At 42.5% G+C, this 27,030-nt stretch overlaps 1 protein-coding gene across 1 annotated transcript in view; it reads right to left on the bottom strand.

The window, feature by feature from the left end:
- DCHS2 (dachsous cadherin-related 2) overlaps positions 1-27,030 on the bottom strand; it is a 321,644-nt gene that overhangs the window by 126,539 nt on the left and 168,075 nt on the right. The gene's annotated exons all lie outside the window — the stretch shown is intronic.

Below are 27,030 nucleotides of genomic sequence, written 5' to 3'. Positions count from 1 at the left end.
ACGCATGATTTGTCTGACCTATCGGACCTTCAGTCATATCTACAATCGTAGATAACAAGACTGTAGGAAAATTATTCAGTGTGTACCTAGTCTTACCTATATTAGAAAACCAACCAACCAATTAGTAGATTGCAAATAGATTATTTTAATGCTTCATTAAAACACAATTATTTATCTATATAAAAACACATATAAACAACACTGAATAACCATGAATTGCAATAGTCCACCTTAACACTGAAGACCAGCACTAATCTTGTTATAAATCAGACTCAGTTTGTTGTAGTCCGAAGGTGCACACCCCGGATTAATTCATCATCTTGAGTTATAATCTATCATTCCATTGACAGCATCTATCATTTTTTTTACTATAGTTCAGAGAGCAAATGTTCAAAGAATGTGAATAGATTCTCCTTCTTTACCTTCTGCTCGCCAATCGTGTTTGCACTGTTGGGTATAGACATTTGCATTCTTTATATCAGTTAATTTTCTCTGCAGTTAAGTTAATGTCTATTGATTAAGTCAGACTGATCTACAGGAGTAGACAAGACATAAGTTATTTGAAAATTTACCACTATTTAGATAAGATTAGATTTTGAAATGACTTAAGAAATGCCCATTCCGATACAAACATATATGTGTAACATTTATATTATCTGCAGAATGCATTTACACTTCATTAGGAGATGTTATACAGTTAAATTTTTTTATAAATAAATAAATAAAGAAACATTTATTTCAACTGCTGTGATTATCCTTAGCAAGATAAAGGACTCACAGTTCTTTCATCAAAATCCAATTATACAAATGCTATGATACTTGAAACTTGAAATTCAGATCACATATTGGGTCACCTTTAAAGCATAAAATGATTGGTCTTCTCTGTGCATACTGTGAACCTCTAAGTCTGGGTCAATTAAAGTACAACCAATTATAACGTTGTGTGGGCTGCATTTAAAGTATAACTTTGTAAATGCAAAATTAGATTGTAAGCTCTCCCAAGCAGGGCCTTCTGCCCTTCTGTCCTCTTGTCTAGTTCTGCCTCATCCACCTGTGTGTCCTTTTATTATGCTCTGGTAAGTTCTGTACTACACTTTAGTTTTTCCTAAATCTTGCCTATAAGGTTCACGTATTATGCCTGATCTCTTGGCATTATTATTATTTTTATGCTTCTTGCATATATCTTGCTTATTGTACTCTTAAGGCACCACTGTGGCACAGTAATTAGCATTGCTACCTCACAGTGCTGGGGTCATAGGTTCCATTCCTACCATGGCCCTATCTGTGTGCAGTTTGTATGTTCTCCCGGTGGGTTCACACCAGGTTCTCCGGTTTCTGCCGCTCAGTTCAAAAACTAACTGTAAGAAATTGAAACCAAGCATCTGAATAGAAAAGTAAGATTATATTATGTTATTGATGTATTTCACCTTTAAATTTCACCTAGTTTACATTAGCATCCCTATAAAATATAAATACGCTCAGGGTCATTTACAACAAAATACTACAGAGCAGACAATATTTATTTTCAAATGAATTAACCACTTAATGACTAGAAGGTTTTCACCACTTCATGTCTAGACCAGTTGATTTGGAGATGTGTTGATTATACAGGGGAGAACTTTTCTATTTTCTTGTTTTTTCAAGCAAATTTTATATGTTCTTTCATGCTCATCCAATGCCCCCTGTGCCCCCCACTTCACCCCTACACAGAGCACCAGCCACTGACATGGAGGAGAAGCACTCAGAAGCTGTTGGCTGCTGCTCCTCGATGTCAGAGATGGGCTGGCGAGTAGCACCTGGCTATGATGTCAGTACCCAGCACCACTCTCCCAGGCTCATGAGAAGAGAAAACATCTCCCATTCTCTTTCCTGTGTCCTAAGGTAAGAAGCAGCAAGGGGTGAAGGGATCTGTCTCCAGGGGGCGCCACCTCTGCAGGTTGGGGGGTGCCATCTCAGACACCCCTTGAGCTTCTGTCGGCCCTACATACAGGCCAAACCAGCATATATTGTTGTAATGTTCAGGGGCTACACTGTTCAGGGGACAGCACAGAAATGTTTTTACATTCATTGTAGTTCATTTTACGTCTTTGATTTTTGGTCTTACCCTGGTTCCCAGTAAAATCAATGCAGCGGGGGGTTTTGGATGACGGGCTGTCAGCATTTCAGCTGAACAGTTACACGTGTGGGGAAAATTTACTTACAATGTCTAGGGTACCATGAACCCAGGCCCCATATTTTCATGGTATAAAACGCACTCTATTCCAACCAGAAAACCCCCCAACAATAAAACTTTTACTGCTGGGGCTTTTCTCAGGATGTGCCCAGCACTTTTGCTCATCACTTATTTATTTAATGATTTCTGATCACAATCGATCATAGGGCAATAAATAAACTGGAGTACCCACAGATTTCTAATTGCCAGGAATAGGGACATACTCAACCTATCCCTGGCATTTCCCATTGTCTTTAATAGACTATTATTAGTATATTTACTAAACTGTGGGCTTGTAAAAGTGGAGATGTTGCCTATAGCAGCCAATTAGATTCTAGTTATCATTTATTTACTACATTCTACAAAATGACAGTTAGAATCTGATTGGTTGCTATAGGCAACAGCTCAACTTTTTCAAACCGTCAGTTTAGTAAATATACCCCTATATGGTTCTTTTGGAGAGAAGATTAATTTCTTCAGAAAACCCACATATGGTGATGGGAAGTGATCTGTGGGTTTTCCTAATCCCTTAATGCATGAGTAGGACTCGTCATTAGCACTTTAGAGGGTCATGTAGATGACGAGTTCCACTAGTCCGTAGCACTCTAGGGGGTAAAATTATAAAGCTGCGGACTTGAAATATAGGAGATGTTGTCCTATAGCAACCAATCAGATTCTAGTTATCATTTATTTAGTACATTCTACAAAATGACAGCTAGAATCTGATTGGTTGCTACAGGCATAATTTCCACTTTTTCACACCCGCAGCTTGATAAATTTAACCCTACGAGTTAAAGGAACATTGTGATCTTCTACTTACAAATGATAGAAAATTGTTCAAAAAACTGGAATAAACCTTTTAATGCAACTTTTCATTTTAGCACACATGTATTACTAGGATAAGGCATATGAGTAAACTCCCAACATTACACTGTATGTGTTGTAAATAGTGATTATGTTGAGTATATAGTATGCAATAGCAAAATCTTTTCTCATCTCATTAATTTAACACCCTCAAGATATCTCATTTACAGTTCTAAAATTTTTAAGCTTCTTGCCAGTGCTGGAAGTGGGGGTGTATATGGTGGTATGCCATACCACCACTTCTCCTACTGTCTTCCAACTATAACATTCCATTCACTTGCATTTCCATTACATTAATCATACTGCCAGTTCTAAACCTCCATACTGTCACTTCTAAACCTCCATACTGTCACTTCTAAACCTCCATACTGTCACTTCTAAACCTCCATACTGTCACTTCTAAATTTCTACATCGACCCCTGCTTCCCGCATTACATTGTATGTTCTGAATAGAGATGTTCACTGACCCCCGTGTTCTGGTTTTGGTTTTGGATCTGTATTAACTTCGGGTTTGGTTTTGATTTTGGTTTTGGATCCCGATTTTTTTTCTAAAATCCCGATTTTTTTTTTTTTGCTAAAATCACATATTTTTGCCCCCCCCTACATTATTATTAATCTCAATAACACTAATTTCAAATAATTTGTATTCAATTTTGACTACCTCACATGTCACAATATTATTTTCATACACTTTCAAACAAAGACTGCAGATTTAGAAGACTAAGACTGCCAGACCTATTCAGCAATGACAATTAGCAATGGAGCTCTCCTCTTTGTATGTTACTGTCACTCACCGGACTGTGAGTGCTTCTTCCCGGACATTTAGGAACCGTGGCCATCCTCCATCCTGAGGGACTGCGCATGCGCAGCCCTTTCTATACCTCCAGGGTATGTTCCTTTAACTTAATTGGCAGATCAGGCAACCTCCCTATATTAAGCACCTGTGGTCAACAACACGTTGCCTGATCTTGGAGTCTCATTCCCCATGAGTCTCTGAAGGTGTTCCTGTGTTTCCTCGTTTATTCAGCCCAGCTGATTCCTGTGGTTTCCAAACCACTTCTACCTCTGTGGTTTCCAAACCACTTCTACTACTGTGGTTCCCATACCACTTCTACCATCTACTGTATCATCGTGACTGTGAGCTGATTCCTATCCGCTGCCTCCGTGCACTACAGTCTTCTAACCACTTCAACTCTACCATGTATCATTGGGACTGTTAGCTGATGCCTATCCGCTGCCTCCGTGCACTACAGTCTTTCATTCACATCCACTCACCTGTTCATAATTGTGACTGCCAGCTGATTCCTATCCGCTGCCTCCGTGCACTACAGGCTTCAACCTGCAACTCGTCTGTGTTTCATCATCGTGACTGTTTGGCTGATTCCTATCCGCTGCCTCCGTGCACTACAGTCTTCAACCTGCAACTCGTCTGTGTTTCATCATCGTGACTGCTAGCTGATTCCTATCCGCTGCCTCCGTGCACTACAGTCTTCAACCTGCAACCCGTCTGTATTTCATCGTGACTGTTTGGCTGATTCCTATCCGCTGCCCCTGTGCGCTTCAGTCTTCAGTCCTTGTCAACTCTCCCGTGTTTCCTTGAGTCTGCTGCCACTATTGCTACCCGCTACTCTCCGTGACCAACTGTTCCAGTTCAACTCTGCTCCGGTGTCCCATCGTTACTGCACCTACTGGTTGCTATTGGCTACCTCCGTGTTCCCGCAGAGACCCGCTGCTGTTACTTCTCAGCGCTACGCATCCATCTACTGCTGATCCGCTCTCCACGCCTTCCTGGGTTCCCTGCTGGTCTACCTACCTGTGCGCTGCACCTGCTAGACCACCGCTTCACCCATCCAGGGACTTTGCATCCTGCCGGCCTCCTGCCGTTCAGGTATCTCTGCACTTCTGTCTGACTGCCTTCTCCTGAACCACGGTATGCATACTTCCCATTGACTGTGCTGTGTATTGCATACCTTGCTGGACTGTGTTGGTTCTCCTCTGGAGTGTACTATCCGCTGAGTCTATTGCCATCATTGACTGTGTTATCTCATGCTGGATTACTTCAAGAGACTTTCTATATTGGCAGTGTTGTTCAGTCATTTATACATTTATATTGTGCATATTACTGTGGATCAAAGTCAAGGTGCCCGTGTATATATTGTGTTGCAGTCTCTCCCCGTGCACCTCCTCACATATATATTCAGTGGTACAACTTGCTAGTGGCAAACCACTGACCCCTGTTTCCAGTTTCACCTGCTCCAGTATCCTCTCACATAGCAGTGGTACAACTTGCTAACGCAGACCACTGACTCCCCGGATACCTCCACTTGGATTCCATTCCTTCACTCAGACAGCGGTACAACTTGCTATCCGCAGACCGCTGACTCTCATCACCTCCTCGTTTCTGTTGGACATTCCTCCTCACTATAGCAGTGGTACAACTTGCTACCGCAGACCACTGACTACCTTCACGTGTCCTTTGTCCATACAGTTCCTCGTGTATTACTACCTCCATATTGCCAGTGCTGCTAGTCATAGACTTTCCTGAGCATCTCATCATCTGCTATTTCCTGTTCCGTGATCACCCTGCTACCAGAGTACCATATTACCACCTATACTGCTCTGGTAAGCCTATCACCTGGTGATCCCTGGGTAAAGACTCCTAGTGCCCGTGACAGTAAGATCAGGCCATGACAGACCCAGATACGGAACCTACCGCTAAAGAGATGCTGCAGCATCTGGTCAGCCGTGTGGAGCAACAGTTTGCTCGCCAACAGCTGTTACTTCAATGTTACCAATCATTAACCTCCCAAGGAACATCTGGACAGACTGTTACAGCTAATATTGAAGCTCCTGTGCTTTCCTCCGTTTCCCCAGTGCCATCCCAGGTGTCTACAGCTCCTACGCTTCACCTGCCTACTCCGTCAAAATATGACGGGGACCCCAAAACTTGTAGAGGTTTCCTTAACCAATGTTCAGTCCATTTTGAACTCCAACCTCAAAATTTTTCTACCCATCGTTCCAGAGTGGCCTATCTTATCTCATTGTTTTCGGGACAAGCCCTGGCTTGGGCCTCCCCCCTGTGGGAAAGAAACGATCCAATTCTACAAGATAGTGCCAAATTCATTTCCACGTTCCGAAGTGTGTTCGATGAACCAGGTCGTGTGACCTCCGCAGCTTCCAGCATTCTTCGTTTGCGACAAGGCTCCCATACAGTAGGACAGTATGTCATTCAATTTAGGATCTTAGCCTCTGAACTTCAGTGGAACACTGAAGCATTAGTTGCCGCCTTCTGGCAGGGGCTCTCCGATAAAATTAAAGATGCACTGACTACCCAAGAGCTTCCTTCGTCACTAGAAGATTTGATCTCTCTTTGCCATCGTGTAGATATGAGATTTCGTGAAAGAGAGTCTGAGAAAACAACAGCTGTCAAAGCACCTCTTCGTTTAAACCCTCAATTTCGTCCAGCTCCATCCTCTGTGATTCCCATGGAGATAGGACGTTCCAAATTATCTTCAGAGGAAAGGAAACGAAGAGTAAAGAATAGACTCTGTATCTATTGTGCTGATTCCACGCATATGCTCAGCTCTTGCCCTAAGAGATCGGGAAATGCCAGGCCCTAACTAGTTCTGGAGAGGTGAAGTTAGGGTCCCTGGAGTCCTCTCCATTGTCTATGAAATCTAAAGTCTGCGCTTTTGATGTTACGATTTCCTTTGCTACCAAATCCTTTGAGTCACAGGCATTGATTGATTCCGGAGCAGCAGGAAATTTCATTTCTAAATCACTAGTGAATCAATGGTCCCTACCAGTGATCACTTTAAAAACACCCATTACTGTGACGGCTATAGATGGATCACGCCTCATCAATGGTCTCATCACCCAGAGTACGTCTCCAGTAACCCTTCAGATTGGTGTACTACACCATGAAGAAATTTCGTTTTTAATTCTTCCAGTTACGACAAGTCCGATTGTCTTAGGCCTTCCATGGCTTCAGTGTCACTCTCCCCAGATTGACTGGCGCACCCCTCAAGTTACGTCTTGGGGGTCTGAATGTCACCATCGTTGTCTCTCTCAAGTTATTCCTCTTAAAGTACAGCGATCTTCCATCTCATCTTCCTCCCCGGGACTCCCTCCTCAGTATGCTTCATTTGCCGATGTGTTTGATAAAGCTCAGTCTGAACGTCTTCCTCCTCATCGTTCTTGGGATTGTCCGATCGACCTTCTACCTGGCAAGACTCCTCCCAGGGGTCGGGTCTATCCTCTCTCGTTACCTGAAACTCAAGCCACATCTGAGTACATACAGGAGAATCTCCAGCGTGGGTTCATTCGACCTTCCACCTCTCCCGCTGGAGCTGGGTTCTTCTTCGTCAAAAAGAAGGATGGATCATTACGCCCTTGTATAGATTTTCGTGGACTCAACGCCATTACTATCAAGAATCGGTATCCCATTCCGCTGATCACTGAGCTATTTGATCGCATCAAGGGAGCTCGGATATTTACTAAGTTGGATCTTCGTGGTGCTTACAATTTAATTAGAATCCGTTCCGGTGACGAATGGAAGACCGCGTTTAACACCAGAGATGGGCATTACGAATATTTAGTAATGCCCTTCGGGCTGTGTAATGCCCCCGCTGTTTTCCAGGGTTTCATCAATGAGATCTTTCGGGACTTATTATATGTATGTGTCGTTGTCTACCTAGACGACATATTGATCTTCTCACAGGACCTGCCTTCTCATCACCAACATGTGGCAGAGGTCCTCTCCAGACTACGGAAAAACTCGTTGTTCTGTAAATTGGAAAAATGTTCATTCGAGTTACCCCAGATTCCATTCTTGGGGTATATAGTTTCCGGAGTTGGCCTGAAGATGGATCCAGACAAAGTAAATGCTGTACTACATTGGCCTCAGCCAACTACTCTTCGTGCCATCCAGCGTTTCTTAGGTTTTGCCAATTACTATAGACGCTTCATTCAAGACTTTTCATCCATTGCATCTCCCATTGTGGCCCTAACTCGGAAAGGGGCTAATACTAAGCAATGTTCATCTGAGGCTCTCCAAGCCTTTCAAATCCTCAAAGAGGCCTTCTCGTCTGCTCCCATTCTGCGACAGCCTGATGTGACACTCCCCTTCTTCCTAGAAGTAGATGCCTCTAATGTGGGCTTAGGAGCTATTCTCTCCCAACGCTCGGAGCAACAAAAATTACATCCTTGTGCCTTCTACTCTCGGGGTCTTCTGCCCGCAGAGGAAAATTATACCATCGGGGACAAGGAGTTGCTGGCCATCAAAGCTGCATTAGAGGAATGGAGATACTTGTTGGAAGGAGCTCGCCATCCGGTGACGATCTTCACGGATCATAAGAACTTGTCATATTTGCAATCTGCCCAATGCTTGAACCCTCGTCAAGCAAGATGGTCTCTTTTCTTTTCCCGTTTTGAATTAATTATAACCTTCAAACCAGCCGCTAAGAACAAGAAAGCTGACGCTCTATCTCGAGCTTTTGTGACGTCCTCTGATGTAGAAGAGGTTCCCAACCATACTATTCTAGACCCCAAATGTATTTCTCTGGCTGCTTCATCCACCAAAATGCTACCATTTGGGAAGACCCTCGTGCCTCCTACTCTGAGGAGGAAAATCCTTTCGTGGTTCCATGCCTCTCGTTTTTCTGGACACGCCGGTGAACACAAGACCTTTGAGATTCTCTCTCGAAGTTACTGGTGGCCTTCAATGAGGAGAGACGTCAAAGAGTTTATTGCTTCCTGTGATTTATGTTCTCAGTTCAAATCCTCCCGCAGAACTCCAGCAGGGTTGCTGCGACCGCTACCCATTCCGTCCAAGCCTTGGACCCATATTAGTATGGATTTCGTTACTGATTTGCCACCAAGTAAGAATCACAATACTATTTGGGTAGTGGTAGACAGATTTTCGAAGATGGCCCATTTCGTCCCTCTGTCCGGTTTACCTTCCACGTCTACTCTGGCTGAACATTTCATTAAAGAAATCTTCCGCATCCATGGATGTCCATCTGAGATTGTGTCGGATAGAGGAGTACAATTCGTTTCCAGATTCTGGCGGGCCCTTTGTAAAACCTTGGGCATACGATTAGCACTCTCATCGTCTTACCATCCGCAATCTAACGGACAAACGGAACGAGTCAATCAAGATCTTGAGACTTTTATTAGGATGTTCTCTTCAGCCAACCAAGACAACTGGGTAGAATTGCTCCCTTGGGCTGAATTCGCCCATAACAACATGTACCATGAGTCATCATCCAAAACTCCATTCTTTGTGGTCTACGGTCACCATCCGTCTTTTCCGGAATTTCCTGCCCTCCCGCCCACCCAAGTTCCTGCTGTGGAGACTGCTTGTCAGACCTTCAAAAATATCTGGTCTCAGGTCAAAACCTGTTTAAAGAAGACATCTAATAAATATAAGTCTTTCGCAGATAAGAAGAGGCGGGCTATTCCACCACTAAAAATTGGAGATCGTGTCTGGTTATCTACTAAAAACATTCGTTTGAAGGTTCCATCTATGAAATTCGCCCCTCGTTTTATTGGTCCATATAGGATCATTCAAGTTATCAATCCAGTATGTGTTAAACTTCTTCTTCCTAAGAATCTTCGGATTTCCAATGCCTTCCATGTGTCCTTGCTCAAACCTCTCATCATCAACCGTTTCTCGACTCCTCCCTCAGCACCGCAGCCAGTTCAAGTTCATCAGGAGGAGGATTTCGAGATTACTGAGGTATTGGATGCAAAAATTTCGCGAGGAGTCCTCCGTTTCCTCGTTCATTGGAAGGGCTTTGGTCCTGAAGAGCGTTCATGGATCAAAGCTGAAGATCTTAATGCTCCTGCCCTTCTGAAGAAGTTTTATTCCAAAAATCCGGACAAGCCCGGTTCCAGGCGTTCTGTGCCCACCTTTAAAAGGGGGGGTACTGTCACTCACCGGACTGTGAGTGCTTCTTCCCGGACATTTAGGAACCGTGGCCATCCTCCATCCTGAGGGACTGCGCATGCGCAGCCCTTTCTATACCTCCAGGGTATGTTCCTTTAACTTAATTGGCAGATCAGGCAACCTCCCTATATTAAGCACCTGTGGTCAACAACACGTTGCCTGATCTTGGAGTCTCATTCCCCATGAGTCTCTGAAGGTGTTCCTGTGTTTCCTCGTTTATTCAGCCCAGCTGATTCCTGTGGTTTCCAAACCACTTCTACCTCTGTGGTTTCCAAACCACTTCTACTACTGTGGTTCCCATACCACTTCTACCATCTACTGTATCATCGTGACTGTGAGCTGATTCCTATCCGCTGCCTCCGTGCACTACAGTCTTCTAACCACTTCAACTCTACCATGTATCATTGGGACTGTTAGCTGATGCCTATCCGCTGCCTCCGTGCACTACAGTCTTTCATTCACATCCACTCACCTGTTCATAATTGTGACTGCCAGCTGATTCCTATCCGCTGCCTCCGTGCACTACAGGCTTCAACCTGCAACTCGTCTGTGTTTCATCATCGTGACTGTTTGGCTGATTCCTATCCGCTGCCTCCGTGCACTACAGTCTTCAACCTGCAACTCGTCTGTGTTTCATCATCGTGACTGCTAGCTGATTCCTATCCGCTGCCTCCATGCACTACAGTCTTCAACCTGCAACCCGTCTGTATTTCATCGTGACTGTTTGGCTGATTCCTATCCGCTGCCCCTGTGCGCTTCAGTCTTCAGTCCTTGTCAACTCTCCCGTGTTTCCTTGAGTCTGCTGCCACTATTGCTACCCGCTACTCTCCGTGACCAACTGTTCCAGTTCAACTCTGCTCCGGTGTCCCATCGTTACTGCACCTACTGGTTGCTATTGGCTACCTCCGTGTTCCCGCAGAGACCCGCTGCTGTTACTTCTCAGCGCTACGCATCCATCTACTGCTGATCCGCTCTCCACGCCTTCCTGGGTTCCCTGCTGGTCTACCTACCTGTGCGCTGCACCTGCTAGATCACCGCTTCACCCATCCAGGGACTTTGCATCCTGCCGGCCTCCTGCCGTTCAGGTATCTCTGCACTTCTGTCTGACTGCCTTCTCCTGAACCACGGTATGCATACTTCCCATTGACTGTGCTGTGTATTGCATACCTTGCTGGACTGTGTTGGTTCTCCTCTGGAGTGTACTATCCGCTGAGTCTATTGCCATCATTGACTGTGTTATCTCATGCTGGATTACTTCAAGAGACTTTCTATATTGGCAGTGTTGTTCAGTCATTTATACATTTATATTGTGCATATTACTGTGGATCAAAGTCAAGGTGCCCGTGTATATATTGTGTTGCAGTCTCTCCCCGTGCACCTCCTCACATATATATTCCGTGGTACAACTTGCTAGTGGCAAACCACTGACCCCTGTTTCCAGTTTCACCTGCTCCAGTATCCTCTCACATAGCAGTGGTACAACTTGCTAACGCAGACCACTGACTCCCCGGATACCTCCACTTGGATTCCATTCCTTCACTCAGACAGCGGTACAACTTGCTATCCGCAGACCGCTGACTCTCATCACCTCCTCGTTTCTGTTGGACATTCCTCCTCACTATAGCAGTGGTACAACTTGCTACCGCAGACCACTGACTACCTTCACGTGTCCTTTGTCCATACAGTTCCTCGTGTATTACTACCTCCATATTGCCAGTGCTGCTAGTCATAGACTTTCCTGAGCATCTCATCATCTGCTATTTCCTGTTCCGTGATCACCCTGCTACCAGAGTACCATATTACCACCTATACTGCTCTGGTAAGCCTATCACCTGGTGATCCCTGGGTAAAGACTCCTAGTGCCCGTGACAGTTACTTATATAACACAGTGCAATGTGGCTACAGATTTAGAAGACCAATTATTTCAATTTCAGCAATAACAATTAGCAATGGAGCAAAGGAGCTCTCCTGAATGTATTGGAGGCTTTGAAGAACACTGCTACCCCTCCTCTTTCTTTTCTACCTATGACGCTGTCCAACTGCACTAGAGACTGCAAAGAACTGTGCTACGCCTTCTGTGTCCCTCTGTGAAATGCCACTGGATCACCGTGGAGGGTGGTACTTATAGAATCCTGAGCTTGTGAGATCCGAGATCCGATGACGTAACAATGACGTTTTGCCTGGTTTTCAATTTCGAGGGCACACGAAAGTACCGAGTCGGATCTGCTAAGTTCAGGTGTGTTCGGTTCTCGGGGAACCAAACCTGAGCATCTCTAGTTCTGAATAATATATGTAATATGTAACAATACATAACTCATTGCACTGCAGCAACATCTTTTATCAGCTCATCTCTTGCAGGTACAATTGCCACTCTCAAGATTGTGTTCAACCACTTTACAGTTCTAAGAAAAGCAGTTCATTAGGTACATGTTTTAATTACATTACAGAAAGTAATGTGTCATGGCCTTTTTATTTCTGGATTAATCAATCAGAAGTAGAAAGGTTTTATCTGTTTTTCTTAATCTGAGGCACCAGGTTTGACAAATGACGGTGCCTCTTGAAGCATATTTTGAGCACAGCAGCACATCTCCAGAACCCACACCAGTGTCCAGGAGAAGGGAATGTAGGACATACACCACATTCTTCTTTAGACCATCAATTCATTTCCTTGACTCTCATCCCATTATTCATTATTCATTTCCGTCCTTTGGGCTGCATTTAGAGTTGCAGTTAGATGTACAGATGCACCTTGTGCACACACATAACAATGTGCCAGAACACTTGTGTTTTGTCAGCTTTGTTTTGATGCACGAGATGCAGCTTACAGCTGAGTACAAAGATGTATCCAGAGAATAGATACACCAGTAATTATTATCAGCATGTCTCGGGTATAGTTCCTTCCGCAGTAAGATGTGGCAGTCATCATCATCAACTCCGTCTCTGGGCCAAACTGTTTCAATGGCCCTGGGATGATGTTGGTAACATTGACTCTTGTATATTCTATTTTGCAAAATAAATAATTTTGTATGCAGAACTGGTAGTAATAGTAAATAAAGACACATATTACAATATTAAAAAAAAACCTTTTCATCTTTATTTTACTACTAAATCCATTGACTTCTTGTCTATTTATTTCTGATAAACGTTGTTTTAAATAGGACTTTGTGTCCTTACTTGCTCTTACATAAGGGTGTGGAACAAAAGGTTTCAGCTGATATCATCTCTATCTCCTGCACCAGCAAGGGGACTAGTCTAAGACTAGGTACACAGTGAAGAATTTTCCGACCAATGTGTTATCTACAACGACTTTCTCTTAGACCAAAGGTCGCTTGGACGATTAGTGCGTACACACTAGTCAGGTTTTAGCCGATTAACGAAAGACCGACCGTCCAGGAAGCGACTTTTCCCAGCCATATTGTCGTGAGCAAAGATTAGAAATTTGTACACACTTAAACAACTATGTAACAATTAGAGATGAGCGGGCTCGGATATCTGAAATCCGAGCCCACCCGAACATTGCCGATCCGAGTCGGATCCGAGACAGATCCGGGTATTGGCGCCAAATTCAAATATGAAACTGAGGCTCTGACTCATAATCCCGTTGTCGGATCTCGCGATACTCGGATCCTATAAATTCCCCGCTAGTCGCCGCCATCTTCACTCGGGCATTGATCAGGGTAGAGGGAGGGTGTGTTAGGTGGTCCTCTGTCCTGGTAGATCTCGTGCTGTGCTGTTTAGTTCTGTGCTGTGCTGTGCTGTGCTGTGCTGTGCTGTGCTGTGCTCTGCAGTATCAGTCCAGTGGTGCTGTGTGCTGTGCTCTGTCCTTCTGAGGTCAGTGGTGCTGCTGGGTCCAGTGCTGTGTCCTGTTCAGTCCAGTGGTGCTGTGTCCTGTGCTCTGTGCTTCTAAGGGCATAGTTATTTTCCCAATATTCCCCTGTGTTTAAAAAATTAAAAAAAAGTTATTTAAAAAAATACCAAAAACTAATTTAATTTTTTTTAATTACCACAAAATTTGCACAACAAATCCTGCAGTATAAGCCCATTGGTACTGCAATATTACCAAGTTCACACATTCAGCAGTAAAAGTCCAGTGGTACTGCAATATTACAAAGTTTACACATTCTGCAGTATCAGTCCAGTGGTGCTGTGTGCTGTGCTCTGTCCTTCTGAGGTCAGTGGTGCTGCTGGGTCCTGTGCCGTGTCCTGTTCAGTCCAGTGGTGCTGTGTCCTGTGCTCTGTGCTTCTAAGGGCATAGTTATTTCCCCATTATTCCCAAGTTTTTAAAAAATTTAAAAAAAAGTAAAAAAAAAAATACAATTAAAAATTAAAAAAAAAAAATATATAATTATAACCAAATTTGCAAAACCAATCCAGCAGTATAAGTCCATTGGTACTGCAATATTACAAAGTTCACACATTCTGCAGTATCAGTCCAGTGGTGCTGTGTCCTGTGCTCTGTCCTGCTGAGTTCCGTAGTGCTGCTGGGTCCTGTGCCGTGTCCTGTTCAGTCCAGTGGTGCTGTGTCCTGTGCTCTGTGCTTCTAAGGGCATAGTTATTTCCCCATTATTCCCAAGTTTTTAAAAAATAAAAAAAAAAGTAAAAAAAAATAAAAAATTTAAAAAAAAAAAAATATATAATAATTATTATAACCAAATTTGCAAAACCAATACAGCAGTATAAGTCCATTGGTACTGCAATATTACCAAGTTCACACATTCTGCAGTATCTTGTGCTACATATAATGGAGACCAAAAATTTGGAGGATAAAGTAGGGAAAGATCAAGACCCACTTCCTCCTAATGCTGAAGCTGCTGCCACTAGTCATGACATAGACGATGAAATGCCATCAACGTCGTCTTCCAAGCCCGATGCCCAATCTCGTAGTACCGGGCATGTAAAATCCAAAAAGCCCAAGTTAAGAAAAAGTAGCAAAAAGAGAAACTTAAAATCATCTGAGGAGAAACGTAAAGTTGCCAATATGCCATTTACGACACGGAGTGGCAAGGAACGGCTTAGGCCCAGCCCGTGTTCATGACTAGTGGTTCAGCTTCACCCATGGATCTTAGCCCTCCTCCTCCTCCCCCCCCCTACAAAAAATTGAAGAGAGTTATGCTGTCAGCAACAAAACAGCAAACAACTCTGCCTTCTAAAGAGAAATTATCACAAATCCACAAGGCGAGTCCAAGGGTGTTGGTGGTTGTCAAGCCTGACCTTCCCATCACTGTACGGGAAGAGGTGGCTCGGGAGGAGGCTATTGATGATGTAGCTGGCGCTGTGGAGGAACTTGATGATGAGGATGGTGATGTGGTTATTGTAAATGAGGCACCAGGGGGGGAAACAGCTGATGTCCATGGGATGAAAAAGCCCATCGTCATGCCTGGTCAGAAGACCAAAAAATGCACCTCTTCGGTCTGGAGTTATTTTTATCCAAATCCAGACAACCAATGTATGGCCATATGTAGCTTATGTAAAGCTCAAATAAGCAGGGGTAAGGATCTTGCCCACCTAGGAACATCCTCCCTTATACGTCACCTGAATAACCTTCATAGTTCAGTGGTTAGTTCAGGAACTGGGGCTAGGACCCTCATCGGTACAGGGACACCTAAATCCCGTGGTCCAGTTGGATACACACCAGCAACACCCTCCTCGTCAACTTCCTCCACAATCTCCATCAGATTCAGTCCTGCAGCCCAAGTCAGCAGCCAGACTGAGTCCTCCTCAATACGGGATTCATCCGAGGAATCCTGCAGCGGTACGCCTACTACTGCCACTGCTGCTGTTGCTGCTGTTAGTCGGTCATCTTCCCAGAGGGGAAGTCGTAAGACCGCTAAGTCTTTCACAAAACAATTGACCGTCCAACAGTCGTTTGCCATGACCACAAAATACGATAGTAGTCACCCTATTGCAAAGCGTATAACTGCGGCTGTAACTGCAATGTTGGTGTTAGACGTGCGCCCGGTGTCCGCCATCAGTGGAGTGGGATTTAGAGGGTTGATGGAGGTATTGTGTCCCCGGTACCAAATCCCCTCGAGATTCCACTTCACTAGGCAGGCGATACCAAAAATGTACAGAGAAGTACGATCAAGTGTCCTCAGTGCTCTAAAAAATGCGGTTGTACCCACTGTCCACTTAACCACGGACATGTGGACAAGTGGTTCTGGGCAAACGAAGGACTATATGACTGTGACAGCCCACTGGGTAGATGCATCCCCTTCCGCAGCAACAGCAACAGCTGCATCAGTAGCAGCAACTACAAAATGGCGGCTCGTGCAAAGGCAGGCAACATTGTGCATTACAGGCTTTAATAAGAGGCACAATGCTGACAACATATTAGAGAAAATGAGAGAAATTATCTCCCAGTGGCTTACCCCACTTAGACTCTCATGTGGATTTGTGGTGTCAGACAATGCCAGTAACATTGTGCGGGCATTAAATATGGGCAATTTCCAGCACGTCCCATGTTTTGCCCACACCATTAATTTGGTGGTGCAGCATTACCTCAAGAGTGACAGGGGTGTGCAGGAGATGCTTGCGGTGGCGCGCAAAATTGCTGGACACTTTCGGCATTCAGCCAGTGCCTACCGCAGACTAGAGGCACATCAAAAAAGCATGAACCTGCCCTGCCATCACCTCAAACAAGAGGTTGTGACGCGCTGGAACTCCACCCTCTATATGCTGCAGAGGATGGAGGAGCAGCAAAAGGCCATTCAGGCCTACACAGCCACCTACGACATAGGCAAAGGAGTGGGGATGCGCCTCAGTCAAGCGCAGTGGAGACTGATTTCCGTGTTGTGCAAGGTTCTGCAGCCATTTGAACTTGCCACACGAGAAGTCAGTTCCGACACTGCCAGCTTGAGTCAGGTCATTCCCCTGATCAGGCTGTTGCAGAAGCAGCTGGAGAAAGTGAGGGAGGAGCTGGTAAGCCATTGAGATTACACCAAGCATGTAGCTCTTGTGGATGAAGCCCTTCGTACGCTTTGCCAGGATCCGAGGGTGGTCACTCTTTTAAAGTCAGAGGAATACATTCTGGCCACCGTGCTCGATCCTCGGTTTAAAGCGTATGTTGTGTCTCTGTTTCCGGCGGACACAAGTCTACAGCGGTGCAAAGACCTGCTGGTCAGGAGATTGTCCTCTGAAGAGGACCGTGACATGCCAACAGCTCCACCCTCATTTTCTTCCACATCTATGGCTGCGAGGAAAAAGCTCAGTTTTCCCAAAAGAGGCACTGGCGGGGATGCTGATAACATCTGGTCCGGACTGAAGGACCTGCCAACCATTGCAGACATGTCTACTCTCGCTGCATTGGATGCTGTCACAATAGAAAAAATTGTGGATGATTACTTTGCTGACACCATCCAAGTAGACATGTCAGACAGTCCATATTGTTACTGGCAGGAAAAAAAGGCAGTTTGGAAGCCCCTGTACAAACTGGCTCTATTTTACCTGAGTTGTCCCCCCTCCAGTGTGTACTCGGAAAGAGTTTTTAGTGCAGCGGGGAACCTGGTCAGTGAGCGGCGAAGGAGGTTGCTTCCTCAGAACGTTGAAAAAATGATGTTTATAAAAATGAATAATCAATTCCTCAATGAAGTACAGCACTGCCCTCCAGACAGTACAGAGGGACCTGTGGTTGTGGAGTCCAGCGGGGACGAATTGATAATGTGTGATGAGGAGGAAGTACACACTGTAGGGGGAGAGGAATCAGAGGTTGAGGATGGGGACGACATCTTGCCTCAGTAGAGCCTGTTTAGTCTGTACAGGGAGAGATGAATAGCTTTTTTGGTGTGGGGGCCCAAACAAACCAATCATTTCAGCCAAAGTTGTTTGGTAGGCCCTGTCGCTGAAATGATTGGTTTGTTAAAGTGTGCATGTCCTATTTCAACAACATAAGGGTGGGTGTGAGGGCCCAAGGACAATTCCATCTTGGACCTTTTTTTTTTGCATTATATGACCAATCAACAGTCGTTTGCCATGTTCAAAAAGTAAAACCAAATTTAAAAAAATACAAGAAATTAAACCAAAAGTAAAATGCCGTGTCATAATTTAAAACAAGAGGTATTGACGTGCTCTAAAACTACTGTATTGTTGTTTATATTTTATAAACACTACACTTGAAAGCTTGAGTCTTTCAATAAAAAAGTAACTGTCCATTGCACGAATATTTGCAACAGGGACAATTTTAGGGTTAAGAAAGTCAACTAATAACACTTCGACGCTGTCTGTCTTTATAAACACTACACTTGGAAGTTGGAGGAGGTATTGTGGCCCCGGCACCAAATTTACTACCGGGGCCACTCCACTGTGCAGTCCATATTTAGGTGTATCAGATATTAAACAACGGTGACAGTTGATGCCCAATTTTTTAATTATATTGTGGCCTCGGTACCAAATTGTGTACCGGGGCCACCACACTACGCAGTCCAGATACTTGTTTGGTGGAATTCAGACCAGTTGAGGGTTTTATTATTATTATATTGTGTGGACCACTCTATCTATACCACACTACAACTCTATATACCACTCTATTTCATACTTTAATTCTATTTCATACTTTAATTCTATTTAATACTTTAATTCTATTTCATACTTTAATTCTATTTCATACTTTAATTCTATTACTAATTACCATAAAGAGGAACAAAATAAACCAATTTTACCAAAAGTATAATATGACTTAGACTTACAAACACTACACTTGAAAGATCGTGCCTTTAAATGAAAAAGTCAGTCTTCATTGCACGACTATGTGCAACAGGGACATTTTTTTGGGTTTACAAAGTCAAACAATAACACTTCGACCCTGTCTGTCTGGGATCTCAATGACGAATTGTCTGTACCATGTTTGGAGGAGGTATTGTGGCCCCGGTATCAAATTGGGTACCGGGGCCACCCCACTATGCAGTCCAGATACTTGTTTGGTGGAATTCAGACCAGTTGAGGGTTTTATTATTATTATATTGTGTGGACCACTCTATCTATACCACACTACAACTCTATATACCACTCTATTTCATACTTTAATTCTATTTCATACTTTAATTCTATTTCATACTTTAATTCTATTACTAATTACCATAAAGAGGAACAAAATAAACCAATTTTACCAAAAGTATAATATGAATTAGACTTACAAACACTACACTTGAAAGATCGTGCCTTTAAATGAAAAAGTCAGTCTTCATTGCACGACTATGTGCAACAGGGACAGTTTTTTGGGTTTACAAAGTCAAACAATAACACTTCGACCCTGTCTGTCTGGGATCTCAATGACGAATTGACTGTACCATGTTTGGAGGAGGTATTGTGGCCCCGGTATCAAATTGGGTACCGGGGCCACCCCACTATGCAGTCCAGATACTTGTTTGGTGGAATTCTGACACGTGGAGGGTTTTTTAATTATATTGTGGCCTCGGTACCAAATTGTGTACCGGGGCCACCACACTACGCAGTCAAGATAGATAGATGCGTATCATAGATAAAGTACATTCAGTGGTGTGGGGCAAATTGAAAAATATTCAAAATGCACTGACATTATCAAAAACAAGAGGTTGTCACACGCTAAAACTCCAACATGTATATGATGGAGAGGATAGAGGAGCAGTCGTATGTGTAGTGTAATGCAGACCTGTTGAAGGTTTTTTATATATTTTATTGTGGTGCCCAGTGCCCACTCCTCTACGCAGTCCAGGTACATTTATTGGTGCGATTCATAAAAGTTCAGGGTTTTTAAGATATTGTGGTGACCCACTCCTCTACGCAGTCCAGGTACATTTATTGGTGCGATTCATAAAAGTTCAGGGTTTTTAATATATATTGTGGTGACCCACTCCTCTACGCAGTCCAGGTACAATTATTGGTGCGAATCATAAAAGTTCAGGGTTTTTAATATATATTGTGGTGACCCACTCCTCTAGGCAGTCCAGGTACATTTATTGGTGCGATTCATAAAAGTTCTGGGTTTTTAAGATATTGTGGTGACCCACTCCTCTACGCAGTCCAGGTACATTTATTGGTGCGAATCATAAAAGTTCAGGGTTTTTAATATATATTGTGGTGACCCACTCCTCTACGCAGTCCAGGTACATTTATTGGTGCGATTCATAAAAGTTCAGGGTTTTTAAGATATTGTGGTGACCCACTCCTCTACGCAGTCCAGGTACATTTATTGGTGCGATTCATAAAAGTTCAGGGTTTTTAATATATATTGTGGTGACCCACTCCTCTACGCAGTCCAGAAAGATACCTTGTTGCAACGTTTTGGACTAATAACTATATTGTGAGGTGTTCAGAATACACTGTAAATTAGTGGAAATGCTTGTTATTGAATGTTATTGAGGTTAATAATAGCCTAGGAGTGAAAATAAGCCCAAAAACTTGATTTTTAAACTTTTTATGTTTTTTTGCAAAAAAATCCGAATCCAAAACCTTAAATCCGAACCGAGACCTTTCGTCAAGTGGTTTGCGAGACAAATCCGAACCTCAAAAATAACGAAAATCCGGATCCAAAACACAAAACACGAGACCTCAAAAGTCGCCGGTGCACATCCCTAGTAACAATATCCCCAACAAATTTTAAATAAAGGGCAGAGCATGTTCAATAGTAATCACCACAAACCTCATAAAAAAGCGAAGGCAACACGTTTTCTTTGTATATTCGCTAGCACGTGTACATTGTACAATCATTCTCAACTGCACATAAAAAAATATTTTTACTAATATGGATACTAATGAAGAACGACAAGCAACTGCTCTTTTTCTGCTCACTGTGGTAATAAGACTGCAAGTACAGACCCGAAGGTCTGCAAGCAGACATATATAAAATACACATCTATACACATCTATAAGAAACGCACAAACGTGTGTTATATACAAAAGTGTATTTAATTATGCAGGCAGACAAATGTAATACACATATTTAACATTTTTATTAATGTGTATTGAGTGTACAATCAAGTGACACATAGCTATAATTAAGGAGGCCGACATAAGCAATACAATATAAATAAAACTTTATTTGTTATAAGACTACACTGATAAAGGTTTATAATTAAACTGGCAGACATATGCTATACACATCAATGCAATAGACACCTGCTATTGCTGTACCACTATAAGCACCTAATTACAAAATGAGTGATATGCGGAAACCACACCACGTGGGGCATGTACAGGCATCAAAAATTAACATACACAGGCCCCCAAAGAAGTCGCAGCTCGAAGAACTATCGGCACTTGGTTGTGGATCGATTGCAAAATTATACATACTACATGATGGTTAGGTGGATTGGTGGGAAAATATTAAACAGTAAGACCAACCAAATGAGCAGCCACGGCACTTTGGCACGACTTTAGACCATTGTGTCACTATACACACTAACACGACTTCCGACCGAACGGTCATATGTCGGCTGATTTGCCTGATTACTAGACGAAAATGCTTCAGTGCGTACCTAGTCTAAGTGCTGCTCCTGGTCTGGGGGCATTACAACCGCAGGACCCGGCATCAATAGACAGTTGTAAAAGATAGATTTTTTTTTAAAAAGGCTTGGGGCCCCCTCCTATTGATATTAACCCTTGCACTGCCAGCCTATTGCTGGTAGGTGCAAAATGGGACGGGGAAGGGGGGATGGAGTTTGGTGGAACATGCGGTCCCCTTTATTTTACCCCAACCAGAACTAGGCTTGTTGACTACAGGTGTAAGCAGAGCATATTTGCTTGGAGTTCTGCAAACACGTGCCTTAATGACTCAGGCCCCTTGTGTTTATATGTTCATTTAATGCTGACTTCTAATTTACTTATAATATATAGTTGGGCATATAGTACTTCATCTATTTTTAATAATTTCTGTTCCATCTCTAGCTCACTATCTTATTATGCCACAGTCGTTTGCCAGTGTTGCCATTATTGTAGACCTGGAACTTCCCAATACGTTTCCTTTAATAAAGTAGTACTAGTTATTAGAGGGCCCCAGCTAAGCTTGAAAATACCTGCTTGGCTCATTTACTTTGACAGATGCAATGATAACATGACTATTTTCCTGTAACACAATCATAATGTTTAGTTCATTAGGAAGGACTTTTTCCTACAAAAGAGTCAATAAACGCATCAAGTTACTAGACGAATGTTATTATCTCTGACTACAAATGACAATTCTGTGCAGACATAGAAATAAAATAATATGTGAGATGTCGGGGTCAAGAACATACTTCTGTATTTTAGAGATATTCAAAGAAGACATGATGAGAGCTGTGGTGAGGTCAATAATAATAATAATAGTGTGGTCACACATTAGTGAATAAAACAACGGGAGTCCCATGCTACGGGGAAGCAGCAAATCTATTTCAACTTAAGTACCTGGGCAAGGACTTTGTAAATAAATATAGTTTTTTACACTTGTGACAAACTGATCTGATTAGCTAATCATAATAACACATTGGGCCTCATTTAGGCTAGGTACACACTAAAGAATTTTCCGATCGATGTGTTATCTCAAACGATTGTACCTATGAATGAAAGTCCGATCAGTCTGACGATTCATGGGTACACACTGACATGATTTACCTTCAGATCTGTGCTCTTCATCTGGTCCTCTAGTCTTCAGAGAATGACAGCACAATATCCATTCATTCATTATTGTCACACTGTCACACTGATTAAAACCGCCTTGTTATAGCTATCCACATGTCCAAACGAATTACGTTAGCTTTGTGACTCTGAAACTAAACATTCTGTCTCAGAACGAACAAATGAATTATTCCTTCTACAGCACTCTCTACATGTAGTCACCAGGACATTCATCGCTAGCATCGGCTGAAAAGAGCATAACTCTGCAAACTCTATGGAGATCGTGAGCATGAGTACATACACACTACATAATCAGTCGGTGATTGGTCGGAAAATATTAAACAGTGCGACCAACCAAATGAGTAGACAATTGACACTTTGGAACGACTTTCAACCATTGTGTCACTATACACACTAACCCGACTTCCAGCCGAATGGTCGAATGTCGGCTGATTTGCCCAATTATTGGACAAAACTGCTCCAGTGCGTACCTAGCCTTAGAGTTGGACATGGATTTATAGCTTAAAAAAAAGGTTTAAATAAATAAAGTAGTCCCCTACCCATCCAACAAATTTTACCCAGCACCTGTGACTATAGCCTGGGCTGCTCACTGGTTATGCAGGGCGACAAACGGAGTGGGTACCCACAAATAAGGCTGCAACCATCTCGGCCTAGTCAGTATGGGACTGAACTTCCTATGGAAAACCAAACCAAGCTAGAACTAACCCCTTGCTGAATAGCACTGGGACTCATCCCAAATATTATGGTAGGAGGGGTTGGCGGTAATGTGTTAAAGCTAGAAAATCAATACTTAAATGTTTGGAATTACAAGACCCATCAAGCCGTGGAAGCCATTAACTGCTTGGGCATACTGGCGCTTTTAGAACTACAAGTGCCAGCATTTCCATGGCTACCAGAGCATACTGGTGCTTCTGGAACTACAATTATCATTGGAATCTGTAGTTCCACACACTTATAGTAAATAGTAAATAAAAACAGATTGTGATTTTAATAACCGCTTATTAGGACAAAAAACTCTCACAAAACCTCCTATTCAGTTTTATCTTACTCCTAAATGCTTTGGATTTTAATTGTCTTCTGTCCTGAACATTTATTTCTAATAAAGTTCGTATTGAATCGACCTATTTGGGGGAAATTTATGAAGCTGTGAAATGTGAATTTTCGGGTGAGGTTTGAAAACCACAGCGGTATGAAAGGGGGAACTGACAGAACGTGTCACATTACAAGTAGCTGTCCCTACATTTAGCCACGATAAAAATACAAAGGAAGGTTTGGGTGAGGTTTTTTTGAATAAAGGATTTTTAAAAGCAGAATCTCTGTCTTTATTTTCTTACATTTAAGCTGTAAGAGATCGACTTAGATTTCACATTTATGGTAATTATGCAGAAAACCATTCTCCACAAACAAAACAATACATAAACCATAAATTGTAGAAAACAAACGAACCATATATATGTCATGTGAGCCATTCATTTAAGAAACCTTTTTTTTAATTTGGAGTGAAGCAAGGATGAAAACCTTCTTAAATGGTATCTATCAGCTGCTAGACAAGGGCATTATGTCTTAAATTAAAAATGTACTTAATTTATGCTGGTGGTGTGAAGACTGTTAATGTATTTTATGGTAGTGATCCAAATTCTTAGTAAAATTAATTAAATCTGTCAAGTTTTGGGGTTTTGACGCATTGAGTTGGCATTTTAGTATGCTGATTTATTACATATTACATATACAAGTGTTTGTTCACTCCTCCATTATTTTGACAGATGTTTGCAGAAATTAATGATTTATAGTTAACAGCAGGGCTGGTTTGAAAAAAGCCAACCAGTAACTAACATTGCTATGTAATTTAGAGGGTTTTGACAAATACTGTGTGCCAGTTCACAAAAGTACCAATAAAATTAAATATGGTCCTTAATGCATCTGATCCCTTTATTGGCACAAATGTTTGCTGTCACTTAGAACTTTGCACTCTCTATTTTAAAAATGGACAGTGGCATATCACTGGGGACTCATACCTGTTCTACACACTCAACAAGAGGAAGCCACAGCACAGTAACAATGGGTGAGAAGCAAGAAGAAAATCAGTGAGGATAGTGTATGTGGAGACTGTAGAGAGCATTCTAACACCTGTCAGTGGTCAAAGTAGTTGTGTATACGGTGGCAAACCATAGTGCCACTTCTACTGCTTTCATTGCAAAACTATCAAATTCCATTCCATTTTCCATACCGTCACTTCTAAATTTCTATACCCCCACTTCTATATGTCCACTTCAACCACTGATACCAGTTATAATATTAAATTAATACCTTGCTCACAGCTGTCTAGTGACAGTAAATACTGATTGCTGTCCAGGACACTTTAATAGTGGGCCCTATTATGGCTTTGTAAAACATAAGGGTATCTAGTAAATTTAATACAAAAATAGAATGTATCCAATTTTAACTGTAATACATAAAATTCTGTATGTTATTTTTATATTTCTACTGATACAAATTATGCTGTATTCAGGTTTCTTATATTACTGGCATTTCGAAAGACAGCATTAGGTAGTTTTAAAACTAAAACTAATTTTAAAGTTACAATTTATAAATAGGCATTAATTAATGTTAGGTCTAGGGTTCCATCTTGGAGCCGGTTGATATTCAGAAGCTGGGTTAATGTTAGGGTTATTTAAGAGTAAAGATGCTCAGGCTCGGTTCCCCCGAGAACCGAACACACCCAAACTTAGCAGATCCAAGCACCAAGCCAAGCCGGCTTGGTACTTTCGCGTGCCCTTGGAATCAAAAACAAGGCAAAACGTCATTGTTACGTCGTCGGATCTCATGAGTTTTGGATTCTATAAGTACCGCCCTCCACGGCGATCAAGTGCCATTTCACAGAGGGAAACAGAAGGGGTAGCACAGTTCTTGGCAGTCTCTAGAGCAGTTGGGCAGCATCACAGCTAGAAAATAAAGAGGAGGGGTAGCAGTGTTCTTCAAAGTCTCCAGTGACATTCAGGAGAACTCCATTGTTCCATTGCTAATTGTCAATGCTGAAATAGAATTAATAGGTCCGGCAGGCTTGGTCTTCTAAATCTGCAGTCACATTGTACTGTGTTATATAGGTAATACAAAAAGAGGAGAGCTCCATTGCTCCATTGCTGATTGTCATTGCTGAAATACAAATAATAGAGTTGGCAGTCTTGGTGTGAATCTGCAGTCACATTGTACAGTGTTATATAGGTAACACACAAAGAGGAGAGAGCTCCATTGCTAATTGTCATTGCTGAAATAGAAATACTATGGCTGGCAGGCTTGGTCTTCTGAATTTGCAGTCAAATTGTACAGTGTTATACAGGATACACACAAAGAAGAAAGCTCCATTGCTCTATTGCTAATTGTCATTGCTGAAATAGAGATAACTGGGCTGGCAGTCTTGGTCTAAATCTGCAGTTACATTTTACTGTACCATAGCTAACTCAGAAACAGAAGAGGTGGCAGGATTCAGTGCTGAAACAGAAATTGTAATAATAGGGCTGTCAGTGCTCTTAAATTCTCCAGTGACATTCTACTCTGCCATAGCTCATACAGATACAGGAGGGGTGGCATTGATCTTGTCACTCTCCAGTCTCAGTCATGATGATACTTATTCCTCTACCTCATGTGCTAAAGTCTATGTTCAAGTGCATTGTGCTTTTAAGTCAGGGAAACAAAAATGTAAATAAAAAGCTTGTACCTTTGTAAAGAAAAAAACACCTCTCTAATGAAGGTGAAAGTGTATTGTAGAAAAACATAAAATTGCCAACATGGCATTCTACCCAAAATATTACCAAGCATACCATCAACAGCTAGCTCCCTTCCCTCAGCTAGATCTCAGCACCTACAATCTACACTGTCATCATATTCACCCTCGTCAGTGTGTACATAATCCTCAAACAATACTAATTCATCCCCGCTGGAATCCACCATCACAGAAGTCTGTGTACTTTGATGTAATTGCCTGTAATGGCCTTCCTCATGGAATTTGTAGTTCATTTTATGAAAGAGCTGTCACAATTTTTGGGTAATTCTTTTAGACCAGACCAAATGTCAAAATGTTGTGCTGACTCATCTGCATTACCACTGGGTGTCTTGGGAAAGCTAAGTTTTTTCCTAGCAGCAATTTCCAGAGGAACTAAAGGAGAAGACGTCATTGTGTCATGTACCACTTGAACTGTCAGCTTGCTGACCAGAAGCTCATTGCATCTCTTGAGATCTAGATCAGTTGGAAAGAAATAAAAGACTTAGCTCTTAAACCTAGGATCAAGCACAGTTGCCATAATGTAATGATCCAATTTCAAGTTGCTGATAACTCTTGGATCCTGGCGAAGCGAATAAAGTACTTAATCTGCAAGGCTAACATAATTAGCGGAATTGCTTTGTTTCATTTCCTCCTTCAATTTCT

This window comes from Mixophyes fleayi, chromosome 1 (genome assembly GCF_038048845.1).
Source record: "Mixophyes fleayi isolate aMixFle1 chromosome 1, aMixFle1.hap1, whole genome shotgun sequence".
Lineage (NCBI taxonomy): Eukaryota > Metazoa > Chordata > Amphibia > Anura > Limnodynastidae > Mixophyes > Mixophyes fleayi.
This window is presented reverse-complemented; position numbering and strand designations above follow the sequence as displayed.